The sequence below is a fragment of the Nymphalis io genome, chromosome 7 (assembly GCF_905147045.1).
Source record: "Nymphalis io chromosome 7, ilAglIoxx1.1, whole genome shotgun sequence".
NCBI classification, from domain to species: Eukaryota; Metazoa; Arthropoda; class Insecta; order Lepidoptera; family Nymphalidae; genus Nymphalis; species Nymphalis io.
In genome coordinates this window covers 5,987,041-6,010,381 of record NC_065894.1, presented here as the reverse complement: position 1 = coordinate 6,010,381, position 23,341 = coordinate 5,987,041, and the positions used below count along the sequence as shown (strand labels likewise).

The following is a 23,341-nucleotide window of genomic DNA, read 5'->3' as shown; positions in this document are numbered from 1 at the left end:
CATCAATCTAAACCGACGATTGCAGGTTCAATTTCGAGCAACAATTAAATTTTCATGTTGAGCTTAAAATTCATGAAAACATTATGAGTAAACTTCATATATGGGATAAAAATTAGCCACATGTGTGTCACGCAATCTATCTTGCAGGAGGTTGGTGGAATAAGCTCCAAGCCCTGTGCTCGTAAAGAAAAGAGGCCAGCAGTATAAAATTCATAGGCTGTTTTTTTTTTGAAATTTTAATAGGTTACTTTTTTCATCAACATTAAATGCATTAAATCGGATACAAGTACACAATGTACTAAAATTCAAAAAAAGAATATTTTTACGTGCTTTTATTATTTGCGTTTTATCTGTGAAATGATTGCCTCATTATACTTTATACTTCAATAATTATTTTTTATTTTACCCATAAAATAGTTTTTAACTAGCGTTGAAATAAAAAACAACATAACTAATTTTTTTTAGTACGATTATAAATTATTTAACATTAAATTGTTTTGTATATGATAATTTTTAAGTAATAAAGTACAAAACATATTTTCGTTTACTAAATTTAATAAGTCGGAGCTGATGTTATTAATAACAATAAATTGATGTTTGAAGCAATCAGAGCTTAATAACTTGAATCAATATTTAACTCACTTTTCATTACTGGTAGAGACAGCCTCTGAATAATAAATTATAAGCTAATATCATTTAAGTGAAAAGTTATAACTTTAACTTTGATAATATATTTAGTACTGGGTAATTAATTCAATCAAATCAAATACTTGATTCGAATAGTCTACAAGGTAAGCTTAAAATGTCGTTTTAGAAGGCAATAACGTCAATTAAATATCAATCTATAATCATTTCGCTTTAAGATTTTAGCAACAAGAACCGATAAGAGAGTAAATGATTATTATATAGATAAGTAATAGAATATATGTTATTTATTTAAAATTATATATCTATACACATCTAAACGTAAAAGTAAAGTTAATGTCTCACTGCCGGCCTAAGGCCTCCTCTCCCGCTGAGCAAAATGTTTGCAGCTTATTCCACCAGGCTGCTCCAATGAGGGCTATACACATGTGACAGAATTTCAGTGTAATTAGACACTGGTAGGATTACTTACGATTCATCTTGTCCTCGGTAATAACGGAGTTTTTCTTTGTTTTCAGTTTTGAGTTTTCGTTTTTGAATTAAGTAAACACACAAATTAGGAACATAAAATGCAGTGTAGCTTGTCTAGGTTTGAACCTGCGATCGTCGATTAAAACTCACGGTTCTTACCTTTGGGCCATCTCGGCTCTTATCTAATTATAAATGTATCACAAAATTGTAAGTAGTTACATGAATGAATGCATTTTTTTATAACGAAGCATAGAGAATGTTTTTATCAAAATGCCACTCAGAAATATTGATATTTAATATAATATCTAATTTTTAATTGTTTAATGATATCTGCACCCAATCTCCCTATGCCGTGACCCAGCATGCATGTGACATTGTAAATAACGCACCACAATAGGCTTTATTATCGCGGGCAATAAAACACTCGCAGAAAAGCCTTAAAAAGTCCATATCTTTTACGAAGGAAATCCCTGACAGATCAGCCCCAGAGCGAGCGGTAGTAACTTACTTATAATAATATAAAATATTGACAAAAACTAAGTAATTGAAACAAAAAATAAATAAAAAACAATCAAACAATTCCGACTTTTACAAATAGACGAACTTTTACATAAAAAAGATTCAAAAAATTAAGATGAGAATATAAATTTACAAAAGCATATTTATATTATCTCATGATTCAAATGAAAATACTATCGAAAACTAGTTCAAGTATCTAACAAACATTGCGCGTGCTTGAAGCGCGCTCCAACTAATTGTTTAGCAAGCACTTACGTTAAATTTTATTCACAGGTTTCGGTATATCCACTAAGCTGGATAGTGCTACACTACTCCTTAATAGGGGAAGGTGCACAATTTGCTCGCAATAAAATAAAACTTAGATATTGTGCTGAATTTTCAACGGCATGAACCACTAAAACGCTTTTCTAATTACAGCACACGCCTTTCTAAGTGCTGCATTGCAGAGTTTAAAGTAATTTTCACTAATATCCTTAAGTATAAGCTAAGTCTCGGAATCTAGAACTGAGAATACAGTTCCATAGTTTCAATAATATGGTAAACCTTCTTAGAAGTTCTCGTTCATAAACATAGAAGGGATGTGCGAGTTTCCGAAATTCCTCTGCGGTTGGACGATGATAATCTTCACAAGTGTTCGCAACTGAATAATATGATAATGGGATTGTCTTCATAAACATAAAATATAAAATAGTGATTTAATCTATTAAATTCGGTTCAGTTTAAGTTTAGCTTTAATTGTTGAAATGTACACCTTGAAAATGTATACAATAAAAAATGTACAAAAACCGAATTTTACATAACTAATTTATATTGTATACGCGACGGTTGTAAGGATTTTTTCGTGTTGCACTTGTTCTTAAAAAAGGTATCAGATGGTCGCTGACCTATTTTCTAGCTATTTTGTGCTAAAAATCTAGAAACGTTGGCTAATTTGCAGTGTGCTTAACATAGATAAAAACAAATTTTCTAATGAGATAGATTACTTCGTAGAAAAATGCTATCATTATTTATAAGATTTACTTAACTGTTATTGTTGATGAAAACCTATTTTCTACTTCAAATAAGTTCATCTCTTTCTTATTTTTATTTTAAACAAGTTTTCATAGACTTGTGAAAGGTTTTAACATCTTAGTCGTCATCATTAGATCATTAAAACTTGAATAACTTAACTTTGTCTTAACTTTGTTTTAACTTGGTCTATGCAACAAACACTCTTGGCTCAGATACGCATATTATCATCAAAACCAAGAAATAATATATTTATTATTTAAGTAGGCACTTTTAAATCACCAGTGTAATTACAGGCTCAAGGGACATAAAATATTAGTTCCCAAGGTTGGTGGCGCATTAGATAAGTTAGCGATGGTTGACATTTCTTACAATGCTAATGTCTTAGGGCGTTGGTGACCACTTACCATCAGGTGGTCCATATGCTCGTCCGCCTTTCTATTCTATACACAAAAAATCAATTAAAAATATATATTGTTAAATATTTTAAGCAATAACTAACAAAATAGCAACACCTAAATTGATTGTGGTAAGATTTAAGTGCTTAGACTTGGAAATTAAGTATAGAAAAAAAACTTTGTAATTATATAAATGTAAAATATCGTTAACAATTTATAAATACATAGTGTGTATCGTTAGCGTAGTTAAAAAATTACATAGTTTTTTTATGAAATTGAAATATAGATACAAAATCGACAACAACAAATATGGAAGTCAAATTAATTTAACCTTTATACATATTTATTGTTACTTCTTAGACATAAACGGATTAAGTAATATTCTATGAATAATATTCGATATAAAAAAACGTCACGGCTCGTCACCTGCTTCTTTTAAAACAATTTCACTTTCCGTAACGTAACTCATGCGATATATCTCGAAAGTGATGAGGGGCAAAGAAAACTCCTTTATTCTTTCACCTCCTTTGACCGGGTCACCTCTGAAGTTTGCGAACGAGAGCCATATTGCAAAATGTCTCCGTGGAAAAAAGATCAAAACTTTTTCCTTTTTGCCAAAATTTTTATAACGTTCGAAAGCAATTTACGATCTTATTCCCTACATCGGATATCTTTCATATATATACACATACAGCCTATCGCAGAAAGAAATTTACAATTATGTATTCTTATAAAAGTTACTTTTCTAAGTTAAGGTGATTCAACTGTAACCAATAATTTCATTCGATGGAAATATTTTATAACTATAATAATGTGTTTGAAAAATAAAATTTACAAGTCAAATATTTTTATTAAAAAAAAGTTTTCTTAATTATTGGTATTAAAGAAATGTATACATTATTTTTAAATGCGAATACAACTTGCTTACAATTAAAAAAATCTGGTAATCGAAAATATTGAATTTATATATACAATAAGCTTATAAAACTGAATGATAAATTCTGATTACTAAAAGGCAGATAAAATTTGCGGCATATGTGACAGCAATGAAAAGGTTTGGACCGCGCGAGCGCTTTTCAACCGTTCTGATAATTTCGACCGTCCAAATTATTAACATTGTTATTATAGGATTGTGAGAATGACAGAATTAGGGGATAAATAAAAACATTATTTGGTGTAATAACAACATACTTTATAAAGGCTAAGCGGAACTGCTGAGGGCTAAAATTTTGTCTAAGGTAAAACCCTAATTATGGCTAAGCATAAAAAATGAAGAACTTATTATAAACAATAATATTAATATTATTATATAATATATAATATAATATTTTAAACGTCTAAAGAAATACGGGTAAATAATAAAATAATTTGTTTATTCTGAAGTTATTACTTGGCATTGAGTTAGTATTAATAAATGAAGATTTCACAAATCTTAATCAAATTATACTTAATTCGAGTAGGCTCTTTTGACAAGCGCTTTCAAGTTCATTTTAATTGCTTAAACACAAGTCAATTAAACGTAGTGCTACAACCCGGTCTGGGTGTTTTCTACAGAGAGTCCAGAAAACAATTCAAATGTTAATTCTTTTTTTAATTAAACGATATGATATGTTTACAATTACTTTTTTTAATCCACGAAGATGTACGTACATACATGTACGATAAATTTTACTAAACATTTTACCATCTTATTAATCTCGTATAGAAAGATATTACTTGGCTATTAATAAAAATTATAATGCTTTAAATAGATTAAAGGCGAGAACTGAGTTTTCATGTATTTGCGAATATATATCGTAAAGAAAACTGCAAGGATCGAATGAAATTCTACCACACTTCCTTACCAGCCCTCATTGCTGCCTATTTGTGGATTACGCTCCAAACCTTCTCAAGAGAAGAGGAGCAGTTAAACAGTCTGTTGCATTAACACTAGATTCACGCATTATGCACATAAACAGAATTGAATGTTTAAATCAAATAGATTATATTAAATAATTTATTTATATTATTTATATATTTATCTATTTATATATAAGTAGACAAACTAGATATAGACCTAGTGGCGAAAAATGCACAAAACTTACAGGAAACACTTAACCAGTGGGTGACACAAATAAAAACCATGGGCTACGCATTAGTCGAAGTAAGACCGAATATTTTGAATGTGACTATGGAGGGACAGAAGAGACGGGATGCAATATTTACATAGACAAACGCGCACTACCCAAAGTAGACAACTTCAAATATCTTGGATCTGTGCTTACTACTAATGCAAATATCGATAAGAACGTGGACCACCGCATTAAAACCGCCTGGATAAAATGGAAATCGCTTTCGGGTGTTCTCTGTGACCATAGAATGCCCATTCGTGTAAAGGGAAAAGTTTACAAAACGGTAGTACGCCCATCCATGATCTATGGGGCAGAGTGTTGGACCATCAAAAAGACACACGAACAACAACTGCATACAAGCGAGATGAAAATACTTAGATGGGCGGGAGGAATCACCCGGCTGGACAAAGTAAGGAATGAGTATGTCAGGGGATCATTCAAGGTAACACCAATTGTGGAAAAATTGAAGGAATGTCGACTGCGCTGGTACGGCCATATCCTGAGACGTAACGATGATCATCCTAACAAGAAAGCCTTAAATATTCGGACCGACTGCGAGAAAGAGGGCGACCGCCCGCAACCTGGTGGTCAAACATACAAAAAGAGGCCCAGAAAGAGAATCTGAGTACACAGACAACCCAGAACAGAGCTCTCTGGCGCAGATGTACAAGGAGACCCGACCCCAGCTGAACTGGGAAGAGGGTTTGAACAAAGAAGAAGAAGAAGAAGATATATAAGTAGGCAAACTCTTAACGATCGTAGCCGAGATTTATTCATATAATGTATATCCGTACATCGGTTCGTTACATTTGTAACAATTCGCCACTACCATTTACTGTTATTACGCGTAGCGGTGTGGAACAGAACACGATGAATGTATACTTCATTGTTTTTCTTATCAGCAATTTTACTGGCAACTGTAAAGTTACTTTTATTATTATAACTTTGAAATTAATCATTATTATTATTATACACTGACAGTGTTAGAGTAAGAGAGTAAAGAAATAGTAGCAAGACAAACGACTTTTTCACCGCCAATTACCTGAAATGAAATTGGCTCAATAATCATTCAAACTGCAACAGAGCAATACTGAGTGTTGCTGTTTAGATGAGATTAAAAACTATTTTGTATGTTCATTGTAAACTTTACAATTATGGCGTGCAGTTTTATAGCAAAACACGTTTATATGAAATACATAGAGATACACTAATCGCATAAGGTTATATATTTGAATAAATAATATTATAGGTCATGCCCGCGTTTTTTTTCGACGTATCCGTCACCTTCAAATAAAATGAACCCATTTTTAAGTTTAAGAATATGATTTTGTAATAATAACATTAGCAAACAATAGCAAGCATGTGTGATTGGTGAAATTATCTCAACAAACTTTATTTCAACAATCCAATTTAAAATATATTTAAGCTCATAAAACCTCATAATTTTTTTTTATAATAATTATTAAATTAATCGATAGCTCTTGGTTGTTATCTTTAATTAAGTAAATTATAAAGAATATTAAATTAAAAAAATAGTAACTTTATAAGTTGGCTCTTCCAAGCCTTTTGACATACCTGACATACCTGAGTCCGATAAAAGCGTAATTTTATTAATAGACTAAAATTGATAATTAGCTTATTAAAGTTAGCAAGGTTAATTTATAAATCAACATAAAAAACGGTGTAAATGTTATATATACATAATATATATTACTTACATTATAAATTTATAAGAAAGAATACTACAACATACATATATTGCCCTCGGGGTAGCTTTATTGTCTTCATTTTACATTATTGTTGTTGTAGTTGTATTGTTTTTAATATTAGTATAGAAATTACATTTTCGATAAGGTATATTTTAAAGGTATCGCGATTATGTATGAAATTGTTTTTTGCTTATTTTTAATTGACAATAAAAATATTTGCCATGAAATATTTAATAAAAAATAGTAGAAATTTTAAACAATATAAGCACTCATAAAATTGAAACAGATTGTTATCGTCTATAGAAGGTAACCAATTAATAATTAAATTGTATAATAATAAAATCTTATACAAAATAACTTCATATAATATATTTCCACTCAGTCTGAGGAAGGAACGAGAAAAAACGATAAGCCAGTTAACCGCAATAACTCAATACCGCCACGGTGAGCTACACGATGCACCTCCGTCCTACACATGCAGAGTGATGTCATAAAAGCCGTATTGAATTGAATTTGCTAGAGAACATCAAGTGAACACATTTTACGAGGTGCCAGTTCTAGTATAAAGATGGAAAAGCATAAAAATGTCATAATTTCGTATGCAACAGATATGAGTTTTATGGCTTGGCCGGTATGATGTTTACTTTAGATATAAATGACAGCGAATATACGGTAATGGTGTTCTCGTGAGTGGTAATAAATGCAGACCGTAATATATGATTGAGCGCGTGTCACTGAAATGCTTTGTTTATGTATGGACAATAAAGAAGATTATTAGTAAACTTGATATTTCTCGTTGCCACGAGTACGACGACGTGGAATTAGTTTTGCTCTGCTATCTTAAGTGCACTTCGATACCAGCATCGTCTGCGTGCAACAAAGCTTAAAATTATTAATCTTGTTATTATTTTAATTAATACATGAAATATAAACTTTTTTTAATAAATCCAACGGCTACTCACATCTTAATTATACTTGCTACGCTTAGGCTGCTATTTTAAAGCCACAATACAAAATAAAAAGAATTCTTCCAGGACTTAAAAACTTATATCAATGTCAGTTCTTTTTTTATTTAAAAAGTAATTCAACAAACAAACATTAAATTATAATATCATTTGAAAGTAAATATAAATAAACGAGATATCTTCTTACCTTTAATAATTTAAGCTATTAATTACTTCACCGGAAGGTAATTATCTGTAATAATTTAATTTGACGGCAAGTCTTATTAGAAAATTATTTAATGAATCATTATTGAATGGACCTTTTCCTAAATAAACCGAATCCAGTAATATTTTACAAGATGTTTAATATATTAAGGATTACTATCAGATTTGCGTTGGTCACCGAGATCGATTGCTCGGGCTTGGTCAACCTTTCAAATCAATGAAATTGTGACAATACGAGGCTAACCTCCGTTTTTTTTTGGCATAAAAGTACTTACTTTTCACACTAGTTTTATATAAACATCTTATAAGCATCATCTTTCTTCTCATATTTTTACGTAAGATACAAAATATTTCTTACTTCATCTTATCAAATCAAGCTCTTTATATGTTATAAATATTCTTTTCTATATATGTTTATATTAAAAAAAATACTTAAAGGATTTTCACTGTTCGAAATGTACGTCGTAATAATTTATATGATGAAATCATTAAAAAAAGTGCCTATAAACTTATATATGATAAAAATTGATGTTCGAAAATTGAAGATTTGTATTTGGGACCTGATCGTATTTGTTTTTGATTGTGAAACTTACGTTTACGCGTACTTAATGTATTATTTACGCAGTAAAACAAACAAGATTACATGAAATTTTGTCTTTAATCAATTATTCAAAATATTAATAAAATATTTTCAGATAGGTAGGGTTGTAATGTTCTTTTTTACTGAGTTTTTCATGGACCAATTTCAAATTATTTTGCATTTAAAAGTCGTCGTCGACCCGTACCCTCTAACATCGTAACTAGGTTAAAGAAAAATGTTAAGTTTCGCAATATGCTAGTTGACAAAGTTTGCGTTGCAGAAGTATTCAGTTATAACGAAAATGCTGCTAAAATCGTTTAACTTGACTATCAACATCTACATATAAAATGAAACTGTAACGGAATTATGAACGTTTGCATTTTTTTTTTTTTTTTTTTATAGAATAGGAAGGCGGACGAGCATATGGGCCACCTGATGGTAAGTGGTCACCAACGCTCTTAGACATTAGCATTGTAAGAAATGTCAACCATCGCTTACATATCCAATGCGCCACCAACCTTGGGAACTAAGATTTTATGTCCCTTGTGCCTGTAATTACACTGGCTCACTCACCCTTCAAACCGGAACACAACAATATCAAGTATTGCTGTTTTGCGGTAGAATATCTGATGAGTGGGTGGTACCTACACAGACGAGCTTGCACAAAGCCCTACCACCAGTAAAATATTAATAATAATAATATGTAATAATATGGATAGCTATAAATAGTAATAATATGCATAGCTATTTAATGGGATTGTTACTGTATTTAAGTTGCTTTTTTTCGAGGTGGCCCACTTGATACAAAACATAGATTGTAGCTGAATGTTGTATGCTTATTTCCTGGCACGGTCCTCTGATTTATTGATGACAATAAAAAGTATTGTTATAAATCTACATATCATATATTGTGCTGAAGAAATTCTAAAATTTTGATATCCAAAAAATTGCTATACGGCGTCAACGTACAGCGTGCGTGGATAACGAATTAGTATTTTTTTTTTTTACGCACTATATAAAAATTGTAAGCAATTAATGTATGTACAACTCATATAAATGAGTTACTTCTGAGTTTCTTAACGGTTTTCCTCGGTTCTTTTTTATTCTTGTAAAGTAAATAAAGCCTAAGTAAGCTTTTACAGCTTATATAGTTTTTTTATTTTTGTTTAACATAATACATAAATGTTTTAATGATATGTGTTTTCGCGAGTGAAATTATGTATATGTGTATTAAAACGTCGAACCATCGGTGCTATCTTCGTAAACACATTATCGCCGTATCGCCGGCAAAAGTCAATACTCGCTTTTGTGAAACAGTCGCGTTGCTAACGCAATTTAACTGGAATTGAATGTAAACCGCTGGTAGTGGGTAGAAACTGTGGTGTAGCTAACTAGTTCCAATCTACAGTAACAATACAGTGCCTTGCCATAGTTGGTAAAAGGTACGTAGGATTTAACTCAATTAACATATCTGTTAGAGGATAAGAGTCGAGTCGTACGTTTTATTATTTCTTATTAAATATAATAAACTAAAACAGATGTTATATTCGCTGCAAGTTGTACATTTAACTTGTTGGACATAAAAAAAAAATCTAGTTACAGTTCTTATAGCAAAGATTTTAAGCAAAAATAGGTCAACCAATAATTTTGATTTCTTTATTTTTCTCTTTATTTAAATAAATCTTGCTTTTAACATAATATTCCATGTTACATATCCTGTATTACTTCTCATTTCGTATTAAATGTATAAAGGAACAAAATATCGTTTAGAAATCTGAAATTAAATTTAAGCAGAGGTTATTGAATCAAATAAAATTAACATTTCATAATTCGTAAAAAAAAATAAGAGAACTTGTTTATCAAATGGTATCAAAGAAACTTTTGCGGCTCATTTAATTGATGAGTTTCTTTGAAGATGTTTTCGAACGTACTTGACTGTAATACATATAAATACTTAACCTTTTTCGTATTTTCCTATTCAATGACCATTGAATTGGCCATCATAATATTACATTAATGTTTGTCACTTTATTTAATCCTGGAATAATGACTTTCAAGAATTGTGTGATGTTCAGAACAGGCATATGTAGCTGTATCATTTGACTCGTGGTCGTATACCTAGAAGTGCTTATAAGGCAGCAAATTCTGTAGTCTTGGGTTCAAACCCTGGGTCCGAAAACTTAAAAAGTTATTGGCTCTGTCGATATATTCTCAGGGAATAGGCTGTGTTCTTAAACTTACCTGCCTCGGAAATCATGTAATAGAAGTTCTTTACTTGAACTATTTCCAATCTTGTCTGATTTGGCATTCGATTGGATTATGTGAGTCAGGGTATTGAGTGAACTCGTGTTGCGCACATATTAGTGCACTATAATATGTCCCGCGCATCTGGCTAGTCTCACTTAAGAATCGTTCAGGAGGATATCATTTTTAATTTAATTTATATTATAAGGAATTTTGTGTCTCCTTCTTCGGAATTCAAATCAATGATGATAGAAGCAGAAAAGTCAGTGCTTAACCAAACATCTGCTATACAATACTTATAACCACGGCCGTAACTTATATGTTTTATAATACAGATGTTTATTTTAAGAATATTACTTTATTAAAAAGTACTCAAATGACTACCTACGAATTTTAATCAAATATATTTCTTCTAAAAATAATATTTAACAATATTTAAAAAATATATTATACATATATATAAATAAAATTAATTTATTAGACGGTCTTTCCTAAAACACTGGATAGTAACGGTTTGTGAATGTCCCACTGCTGGGATTAGGCCTTCTCTCCATTTGAGAATAATTTTGTACATTTATGTTTGCCGGCGGCTCCCAAATGATTGCATGTCTATAAATTAGCTCAATATTTTTAAAAATACGTTTTTATACTGTTTTAATGTTAAAGATCAAAAGTAATGGCCGTAATAAGCTGAATAAATCTCAACATAATATCAACTGTTACTTTCCTTTAAAACTTAACGCTGTTTAGATAGACGAGGGAGCATGAATAGCTGGCTTTATGATGCAAATTTAATGAGCAAGGCTAGGGAAGGCCTTTAAAAATCTACTGACCATTACAAGACAAGGGCTGTCTGAATGCACTGTCCACACTTTTGCATTCTAAACGGTGCCTCGCTATCAGCCGAGTGCTTGTTCGAGAGGGTCGGTGTTTTTTATTTGTTTTGTATTTATACAGATTCGAGTATTTAATAATATTATATTGTTTTCAGCTTTTTTGAATTAATTAACAGAAGTATATATATTTTTTTAATTAAAATTGTCATTTACCCTCAAGTAATGACATAATCAGCTTATGATTAAAATATATGGCAGGTAAATTGAATGGAATTTTACAATATTATCTTAAATACCCAATAACTTAGGATTAACCAAGCATATTCATAGCTTGGTTAATCCTAAGTTAATATATTCTAATATAATCACCCGTAATAATTTTTAGCCCCTTTAAGGCCACAACAATGTTAAGACGGAAACGATGAAGTTCAGAAATAGATCCTCAGAGTTGAATAAATAAATACAAATTATTGATAAATCTATGTTCATAGAACTCTTAAGGGAAGAAGGAGACTGCAATTTTAATGAGATCAACCTCGGATGAGAATTGAAAGCATTCTTTTTAAAACCAGACGGAAGTTCAAAGGACTTCCCGTGGATTTCTTTGACTTTTACAATGTTTTGTTGGCTTCAGTATTACTACTTAATATATTTTTATTTATTAATAAAGTTTATTTTTTATATTTATTTTGATTAATTAGCTTATCGATAGTTTGTAATTCATGTACAAGAATGTTTTGTTACTGTAACATTTGTATAATAAATATTACATTAATACTAAAAACGTACCTATTTTTAAAACGTATTATATTATTTCAATAAATTTATTTTTGAAAAAAAAAATATTACTTAAAATAATTAAACTAAAAAGAAATCGTTACGATTCATTAAATTAATATTATCTAAGTCACTATGTCAAGCGTAAGACCATTAATTAAAAATACGGAAATTATATGCATTGAAGGGGTATTTAAGAGATGTGGAGCGATTCTAACAAGGTTCTCGTGTATTCAGAGATGAATGTTAAGGTTTTCCTTCAACTTGTTAATTAAACGCATTTCTTTACTTGTTAGTAAAGACGTGAAGGGCCATTTATGGTTTAAACCACCTTTAATTACTAAGGCTGTTGGTTCTGGTTTAATGCCTGTTTAAGAGTAAAATGATTAAGAAAGGTTGTTTAATATAGAATTGTTACTTAGTATGATAATAAATTTCTAAATCTCTCTCAAAAAAATTATAGGAAAGATAATATGACTGGTGGTAGGGCTTTGTGCAAGCTCGTCTGGGTAGGTACCACTCACTTATCAGATATTCTACCGCAAACAGCAGTACTTGGTATTGTTGTGTTCCGGTTTGAAGAGAGAGTGAGCCAGTATAATTACAGGCACAGGGGACATAAAATCTTAGTTCCCAAGGTTGGTGGCGCATTGGCTATGTAAGCGATGGTTTATGGTTGTTGATGGTTGTTTGATGGTTGGCGTTTGGTGACCACTTACCATCAGGTCGCCCATTTGCTCGTCCGCCTTCCTATTCTATAAAAAAATATATGAATATCATTTATAAGAATAATAATCACTTTAATTTACAAGAGGTATTTCAATAAAAACATTCAAATGCAAAACCTCGAATGAAGTACATTGACGGACTTTTATAATAATAATAATATCCTGGAACATTATTCACACACGGCCATGTGATCCCAAACTAAGCAGAGCTTGTATTATGGAAACCAGACAACTGATATACTACATATAATACTTTTCTTTTGTAAATACATACTTATATAGATAATTACACCCAGACTCAATACAAACAGAAATCGAACACACAACTTTCGGCGTGAAAATCAAGTATCTACCAACTACGCCAACCGGCTCGTCGTTTTATATTACTTTTTATATATAATATTATACATAAAAAAGGCGTTATTTCAACATAAAGGATAATTCTCAAGAGTTCCCTTGAAGTTATATGTTGCTACTATATATAATAGGCTATTATTTTCATAACGTATACATTTTGAGCAAGTTTTAGGTATCAGAGTAACATTATAAATGCAACAGTAGTTCTGTTTGTTTTAGTAATACATTTGTCACTTCATAATTCTCACTTCTCATTTTGATCACGAAACGTGAGAAAGTGAGAAGCAATAAAAAAAATAATCACATTAATTTTAAGCAACAAAATAATTGTCAATGTACACATTATAATATCATATAAATATGATGGTGAGTTTGCTTGTGATACTTTCATGTTTTAACTGTCAACCGATCATCATGAAATTTTACATACGCTTAGTCCGGGATACAGAAAAGGATCTAATGAATCGTGGGCAGTGTCTAACCAACTCTTACGTTAGCACGTAATTAAATTTGTCTCGGCTTAAAACTCGAAACCTCTGCCTTGTAACGTAACGGAATTTAAATTTGCGGTACCTGTACATTTTATGTTGAATGTAATCAGTCTAAGCTTTGCGTCGCTATATTGTTCTTAAGAAATAAAAATGGTCGTTAATAATTTATTCAAATGGTTCTGGCATTGAAACATGTGATTAATGCCACTACATATTATAAAACAAAATCCCCTGCTGCGTATATATGCTTGAACGCGGTATTCTCTACTATCGAATGGATTTTAAATGAACGAAGTTATTCATGAGGAAGGTTTGGGTGTAAAATTCATTAAGGTTCTTGTAAACTGGCTGAAATATGAAAATGATTGTTTAAGACTATGTCGACTGGGAGCTTTACTTGCGTCCGCTTATAAACCAGTAGAGTTAAATGTATTACGATACAATGGTTTTATGACTCTTATATTACCCGTGACAAGCCGGAACGAACATTTATCATGGATTCTGATCTTAATTTTAACAGTATATTTTAAAAAGAATATAGAAATGTTTTTTTTTTAAATAAAATATTTGTTTTAATTTTGGATTCCTTTAAATAAATGTCCGGATGTAATTTACAAGCGAAAATTGATATATTATAATCATACACAGATTTTAAACAACGATCGATTGAATATAAGTCAATAAAAATATTACTGGCACAAAGCTGAAAAGAAGCTTTCATAGAAGTCTTAAAAGAAAATGCCAGAATTTACCTACAAAATATTACAATATTAGAGTCCAATTAAAAATCAGTAATCCTAAAATTACAAAAATAAAAATAACTTAAATCAAAACAATATTAATATGACCAATGACACGGACAATACATCAGAAAAGGTTTGATTATTTCAGAAAAATAAACTAACAATTTTTTGTCGATGGTTGTGTAATTAAAATCAGATTAAACCCCCGCTTCTCGGTCTATCGAAAAGATCGTAAGTGGATACGGGTATAGCTATAAGTATGAAAAGGGAAAGAGGAGAAATCGTCTGCAACACTTATTTTTCGTGAGTTATGGCTTACTGACATATGGTTAAGTAGCGTTTGAATGTGGGCGTCAATTTTTGGGGATCTGATTATTAGAGCTTTTGTGAACGAGCCTATTTAATACGTACGATATTTTGATACACTCGTTAGTTTTTTTGTGTATGTGTTTTACATGAGTTGTATATGATTCTACATTTAGATAATGCGAAACTATGACTACTTAACGATTTGAAATCTCCAAACAGAAAGTAGCCCGTTTCCATTCATGCCAATTTTGCAGCTGCAACGAAAAGCAAAGAGGGATTCAGTAAAATCCGCTTTGTGCTACAAGTGTGGGATCTCGTACTCGTATTGTGCCATGTATATATGTAATTTGCTATAGTCTTTAAGGATAAAGAAATAAAGTTTGGAATAGAACAAAAACCTTCACATGGACCACTGTTCGCAGCGTCCGAGCCGTCTCGTCGCAACCTCTCAAGCCTTTATGCAACATAGACTACAAAACCTTGGACGTGGCTATCACTTGGGTACATATTACGTCATCTAAAAGCAACATTTGTAGTTAATTCAATATTTTTCTCAAAAAACTATTCCTGATATAAAATAACAATAACATATATAAAATTATTTATCACAACCAAAAAGAAACTCAATTAATTACTTAGTCAAGTACACGTATATATTACAATTGACATAATTTGACCTTTAACAAATGCAAATTTCACGCCTTTTTGTCGTCTATGTTATTGTATTGAGAAGTTAATAAGCCTTATGTACAATATTATTGTTTTATTTTTTAAGTACGATTTCAATTAATAAGTAAGCATAATACCAGTGTAATGTTTTAGTATAGTAGTCGAAGCCAAGAAGTGCCAGTAAATAGTATAAAACTCTGACATCTTTTAACGTCTTTGTAGTTATGCCTATTAGCTCCTGCAAAAAAACCTTCCAGTTTGTATTATTCTTTCTTAGTTACATATGCGTGACAATAGTTCAAGGGATAGGATTTCTACGCTCACATGACAAAGTAATACGTATACTTGGATAATATGATTATATAAAAAGATAAAGATCATTACATAATAGATTACATTCATGTTTAATATATACGCGAGCTAAATACTATTCCAGATATATTTGAATATTAAATTTAGGGTTGAAACAAATATTTTCCGCTAATTTCCGCCAATAACCAGATTATTGATTTAAACGGATTATTTGTAGAATTATTTTATAAAACACGTGCTACTAATGGTAAATTGAAATTTAATATTAGGTTCGTGTTATGAAATTAAATATATACTGTCGCAATCAAATAATTCTGTCGGTGTAGATAATGTTTCATGATTATCATCATCTATTCATGTTTTCATATATATTTAATCTTCTCGTCTTCAATTACGGACCTTAAAATATAATTTACTATTATGCCAATAAAATAAAAAAAAGTATATTCTACAATATTAAAAAAATATGCAGTAAGACACGTAATTTTTGGCTGCGAATACTATAATGCAGGTAATATGTAAAACTACAAAATCAAAACTATGTATTTATTGTTGTTATACTGATCAATATAAAATTGTATCAAAGTAGTCTTATAATTCTGTAATAAATAATCAAAAATAAAGATATATTTATGTACTTAAGTGTTACAAAATGATTAAATGTTAAAGCACAATTCTGAAACGTGTATTTTAAATACAGCGACACCTCTTGTTGTAATCTCCTCTTATTGTTATCTTGATAGCGCGATGATGCGCGAACTTGAACTGTTTATCTAGCATCTATCATCAAATAAATAAATTGTATATTGTTTAATTAATATAGATAGTGATGGTCTATAAATATAATGACTGTTATTTTTTTTGGAAATTGTCGAGAACGAAATTGAAAAAAGTACATAGAAAATCTATTTTATTTAAACTAGTTCACACAATATTGTCGGCCCGAATAGTTTCATCAATCTTCTGCAATACTGCTGTGCTCATATAACAATTCGTACGAAAACTACCGATGTTGTGTATTTTGAGATCACTTCTGGCTTTTTCGTTGAAATATCATACGTTTTCCGAAGGTTCGGTAAGTAAATTAATTTTTTTTTTTTATTTAATAGATAATATTACGTAATTGTACTAAAGACACACAGACTTCTTGATTGCGCTTATAACTTTAATATATATCGTATACTTATTAAACTTGGAAACAGTAATCCCAGACTGATGGGTTTTAAATATTTATCATCCACAGAGAGTTCGTAAAAAAATCACTTACTCTGTTAATAACGAGGGTATTTTTTTTTGTTTCATTAATTAATTATAAAATAAAAAATGGCGAGGTAGACTGGCAAATGCCACCTAATGGTAAATGATAACCACCGCCCATAAAAATTGTATTGCACTTTAAGAAATACTAACCATCACTTCCATCGATAATGCGTCACCAACCTTGGGAACTAAGATGTTACCGTGCATATGATTACACTGGCTCACTCACAATAACCATATGTTTCATATGCCATTGTGGATCATTATAAAAGGAACTAATAAATAAAATAGATATTTCTTTTCTCGCTCTGATAATTTTAGTATCGACATTGGCAATACGCCACTATATATGAAAAACAAATGTATACTCCTATTGTGATAAATTGATTTGGTATTCAATAGACCTTTAATTTCATTATTTATAATAAAAAAAATTATTTTTGTATTGTGTATTATGGAATATATTCTTAAAAAAATTATAAATTAAAGACTGTAACAAGGTCTCAGGTTCCAATACCGGGTCGAGTAAATATGAGTTATTGTGGATTTTTGTCAAGTTCAAGTACAGTCCAAAGTTAGGAACTTAGGGCAATTTTAAGCTTCCATGCCTCAAAAAGCAGTTGGTACTTGAGAAAGAAAAATCTTTGGTCAACAAAGCTATTATAAGCGTTATATTTCAATTAAAAAATTGTTAAAATGAAAATTAATGCAAGAACCTTTAATGATGTACATTTTCATAGTGATATTTAAAGAAAGTATATTATAATTTATATTAATAAGCAGCAAGTGGTTTAAACATCTGAGTAAATATTTAATTAACGATTACAAACCAGGCATTAAAAGTATGCTTTTTCAATCTACTTTGAATATTATATTATTTAAAATCCAGGAAACGTAAAAAATAATAAAGTCGAAATGTTAAAAATAATAAAGTCCTGAAGTTGAAACCGTTGTAATAGTTCTGTATTCAGCTCCAACATTTTTATTAGGAACCGTCGCAAAAGGTTTAAAGCTTTCCGTTTATCCAAACAACTGTTTTTAAAACCATCCCGAAATACACGTGTCATATCCAAAAACCCCGAAACTTCAAAGCTCAAATTCTGATATCTCAATCTAAAAATATACTGAATCAAGTAAATTGAATTGTTGGTTATTTAAAAGCGAATACGTTGTAACGAATGTATTGTTCTCTTAGTGCTAAAACAAAAACGTACATCAGCAATATAGCCCCTCCGTTGAACCGCAGGAATTGCCTCTGATGAACGAGCAATGCGGTTCTAATAGCAATACCTTTTTTCTCTCGTTTGCGATGCCCTGGACGTGAGCGCTTTTATAAGAAAAATTGGAGCGAAGTGAACCCCATACGTTATGATGTCGTTTTAATTTATGTTACAATATTTTCGTTAAAGTTTTATTAGGTGACGCTTTTTAAATTTTTACTTTAAAAATTTTACGATATAGTAATTTAAAACGTTAAATACTGTTTCATTATATTTATAATTTATTATTAAAAATATTTTACGACCGATTTAAGCGTTATAATTATATGATAAGATTAAACCAGCGCATATAATTCGATTCTAGAAATATTATTCGTTATGCCCGCTTTTTAATCCGATTGTTGTCGGAGCCACGTATCCAATCACGATTTTTATTAACCCTCATTATTATTGATTGCCTGGATCTGCATTTACAATAGACCGCATTTTATGAGGAAGTAATATATTTTATTTCTTTAAAATTTAATATTGAAATCGGAATATTTCGTAATAAATAATAAAACATTATTCTTGTATTGTTTTATGTTACTATAATTGGTAAGTTATCTTTATGTTAAGAAATCGGTAATAATACAAGTCACTATGTATTTCAGTAAAAAACTAACGTGCAACCAACTATGGAATCGAAATTATTATACCCATTTGCCAATAACAATAAGGATTATAGCTGTTTGGAAGAATACCTCTACCAATCATCACCAACAAATTGATATTCGTTTTTGATATATACTTTATAATTATGTATTATATTATTTATTACTAATATTGAATAAATTAAGTAACATTGAAATTAGCTTTAATCGAAAAACTAGCTACCAGTTCCGGCTTTGCAAGGATAGAAAAATCTTTTATTAAAGTACCAGCCTACGATGAAAAAACCTGAGAACGAAATCTTCTTGGACATACGGAGAAGAGCCCTTCAGTTTTTATAACAATCGGATGCAAAGTTTAGAAACACAAAGAGAAAACACGTACAAACATTAATTTTATTTATATAGAAGACTAGATTATCTGTATGGGTCCAACCACATTATCCGTTACTGCTTCGACCATATCCATATCGTCGTAGCGTGAAAAATCACGATATTTAAGAAAATAGGCTAAAATATTTCTCGATAAATGGCAAAAAAACAAATCAGATTAGTAGATGCTGAAATCAGCACATTAAACTAAACAAATACATCAGCTTCATAATTCAATAATAAAGATGTGTTGTTCCCTGATATAAAACAAACCAGCAATACGGAGGCGAGAGAATACAATCTGTGTAATTCGGAAGCGTAAACATGTCTCATCGTATACGATAATAACATTAGTGCGTGTGGCGATTCAAACATTGTGATCGATGTTCCAAATATTCCCGGAACGTGGACTTGCTAGTAATGCTTAACTAAGAAATTTTTGATAGACTAAATAAGCAATTATTCAACATTTTTTTGTTTTTTTGAATAATACGAAATTTTAAATAAAAGTTATAGTTTGTAAATGCTCTACTGCAACAGTCTCCTCTTTTCTTGGGGATAAGGTCTATACCTTATATTAAGCTCTATAGCTTAATATTATTAAACCAAAATAAGCACATGAAAACTAAGTGACGCTGCCACGGACTTAACACGCGACCTTCGGTCTCTCAATCAAATCAGTATGAGGGGTATTTTTTTACAAAAATCTTAGACTTAATAAATCGTGTGACCTTATGAAATAAAGATAGTTGATATTTAAAATTAAATTATTATAACGGTAGTGGTCTTTGAAATTAAATTTTAACTTTATCCAAATTTTGTCACGTTGAATATAAGGTTGAAGACATCTACAATAAAATTATTCAGAACAGTTACAACTATTAAAGCTAATATCCTCCACCAAATACGAGATGAATAATAAACGCAAATTAACAACGTAAAAAAACAGTGGCTTTTGGATAGAAGCCACGATCTTCGGTAAATTGTTTCGTATTCCACATTATACAGCACTTATTTTAAATATAGCATCAATTCTATAAATATATTATCAAAGACATATAAGGTACAAGGACGCTACAGTTAACATTTGTTAATCCGTATCAAAAATGACAATCTTTCTACGTCACTTCTGTGATAATTTATCATTAAGTTAATTATCTCCAACAACTCAGTCCATTGGACTAATTAGTTCTCCCCGAAAAAAAGTTGAGGATAATTGTCGAGAGTGATTGCTGGGATTTATTCTACTAAAAACCCTTATGCTGATAAATGGATAACCGTAGGTTTAATGTTTACGTTTGTGTTTTTCGCGCAGATGACAATACAATTCTTGACTTTAATTTCCTTTGAGAATAAGTTTCCTTTGTTGAGAGTGATGTGTAGCTCGAGAAAGATAAGGGTTTTATGTAACTTAATAAATAATCCTTTGTTGTTCATATTTAAACATGGCATATGGAAATAATATATTTTCCTTGAAGCATATTTTGATACTTTGTCAGTTCAGATTTCGAATCAATTTTTATGTGTGTTACTCTATCATATTATACGATACTTTAAGTTTTATTAAGTCAAGGCCAAGGTTTAAGAAGTAATCATAAAATGTAGTACTTATATAAACATATTTACCAATTCAATAAATATTTTGTGAAGAAACATCCTTAACAATTGCCAATTGAACCGCAAACTGAACTTTCATATTCCCTGACTATTTTCTTATGCGTTTTTAAATATATAATTATATTTTAAAAATATCTAATACTACTGAAAAAATAAACAAACATAGTGGTTCTAAGCTCTAATTCTCAATTTTTAATATTCTAATTACTTAATTATAATTTCTTACGTACAAAATACAAGTACATTGTATTGGCACGAATAAACTACACATACAATTAACTTAATTAACTCATCTCTATCTCTATCTATCTCACTATAGTCCTTCAAGATGTTGAAGGACTATAGTGTGCTTGTATGCTGTATATTTTTTGAGACACAGTTAATTAGGTTAACGCAGTCGGAGAAAAAAAGGTTATATTGCGTATGACGTACTTTCGCAATATTACGAAAATGTACTTAAAGTTTTTGTAGAATATATCTTTCATATATTTATATTTATCTATGACTATATATGATATATATATGCAACACATAGCTTGCAAAATTAGCAGGCTGAAGTGGCAGTGGGCTGGTCACATATGTCGTAGGACCGATGGCCGTTGGAGCAAACGAGTCCTAGAGTGGAGACCGCGAATCGGCAAGCGCACCGTAGGGCGCCCTCCAGTCAGGTGGACCGACGACCTTAAGAAGGTGGCGGGCACCAACTGGATGCGGAAGGTGGAGGACAGGGAGCTTTGGCGCACCTTGGGAGAGGCCTATGTTCAGCAGTGGACAACGATTGGCTGTTGATTGATTGATTGATTGATGCAACACATTACCAGTTTTTCTTTAAACAGAAAAAAATACTCGCCGTAAGATCAGCTGGCTTCATTTAATTATAGTCAAAATTTAATTATTGACTAAATAAACGAGAATATGATATTAATAATATTATGTATTTACATTATAGTTGCATTATATATGTATCATACAAATACACATCTTTAGTATATTCTAAAGCGGGATTCACCTAAACGCTTAGCATGCCTTTTTTAAACATCGCAACAATCTTGCTCTGTTCATGATCATCACAATGTTCCGGTTTGAAGGGTGAGTGAGCCAATAACTACAGGCACAAGGGACATAACATCTTCCAAGTTTGGTGGCATTAGCGATGTTAGAAATGGTTAATAATGGTTTAACTTTTTATTTCCTTTATGTTCACCTGGAATCAATTGACATCCATAAAATCTTTATGCTCGCAAACAAAAAACGTACTCACTTAATATATATCCCAAGCTTAAGCGAAGTGCTGCCTTATGATAATATTGTTAACGTTTAGGTCGGCCTGCCTCGTTAGTCTAGTGGCTTGATTTAAGGCTGCAGACCCGGAGTCAACTGGGTTCAATTCCCAGGTCGAGCCATAAAAAAGTTATTGAATTTTTCTGTCAGAAAATTCTCAGTAGCGGCCCGGAATATGGAAGTTGGAAGGGCGTACACTCCCGTGCCTCGGAAAGCACGTAAAGCCATTGGTTCTGCGCCTGAACTCTTTCCGGTCGTGTCGGATTCCCGTCCCATCGGATTATAAGAGTTAGGGAATAGAGAGTGCACCTGTGTTTGCGCACACACTCGTGCACTATAATATATCCTGCACAGCGCCTAATCTCTCTTGAAAATGGCCGCCGTGGCCTAAATCGATCTGGAGGACATTATAATTCGTGTTAACAGGCATTCAATCCGTATGGTGTAGCGTTGCATGATATATGATTTTGGTATAGGGACTAGTGAACCAATATAGCAGCGATATTACAGATATCTTCCAAAATATTATTATATAAACATAAACAAATTTTAACTGACACAATAATTAAGATTGTTTTGAAAAAAATATTATAAAATGCACTTATATTAGTACAACATTCCAGTTTTTTTTTAAATATGATTATTTAATCAATATTAGTACCCACCACGTCAATCACATGTATGTTTTCAATAATCTTAGAAAATATTGTAGGTATTCTATTTTCACTAACCAGTGTCTGACCCACGAGATCAAAATTGAAGAAATTTGTAATTTTTGAATCTGAATAGCGATTAAGTTATAAATATGATATAATTTAAATTCAATGTATATAATTATTTTTTTAGTTCCCTTATAAATAAATAT

General features: G+C 30.8%; 1 protein-coding gene across 1 annotated transcript in view; it reads right to left on the bottom strand.

Moving 5' to 3' along the window:
* LOC126769665 (semaphorin-2A) overlaps positions 1–23,341 on the bottom strand; it is a 338,220-nt gene that overhangs the window by 257,419 nt on the left and 57,460 nt on the right. The window lies entirely within an intron of this gene.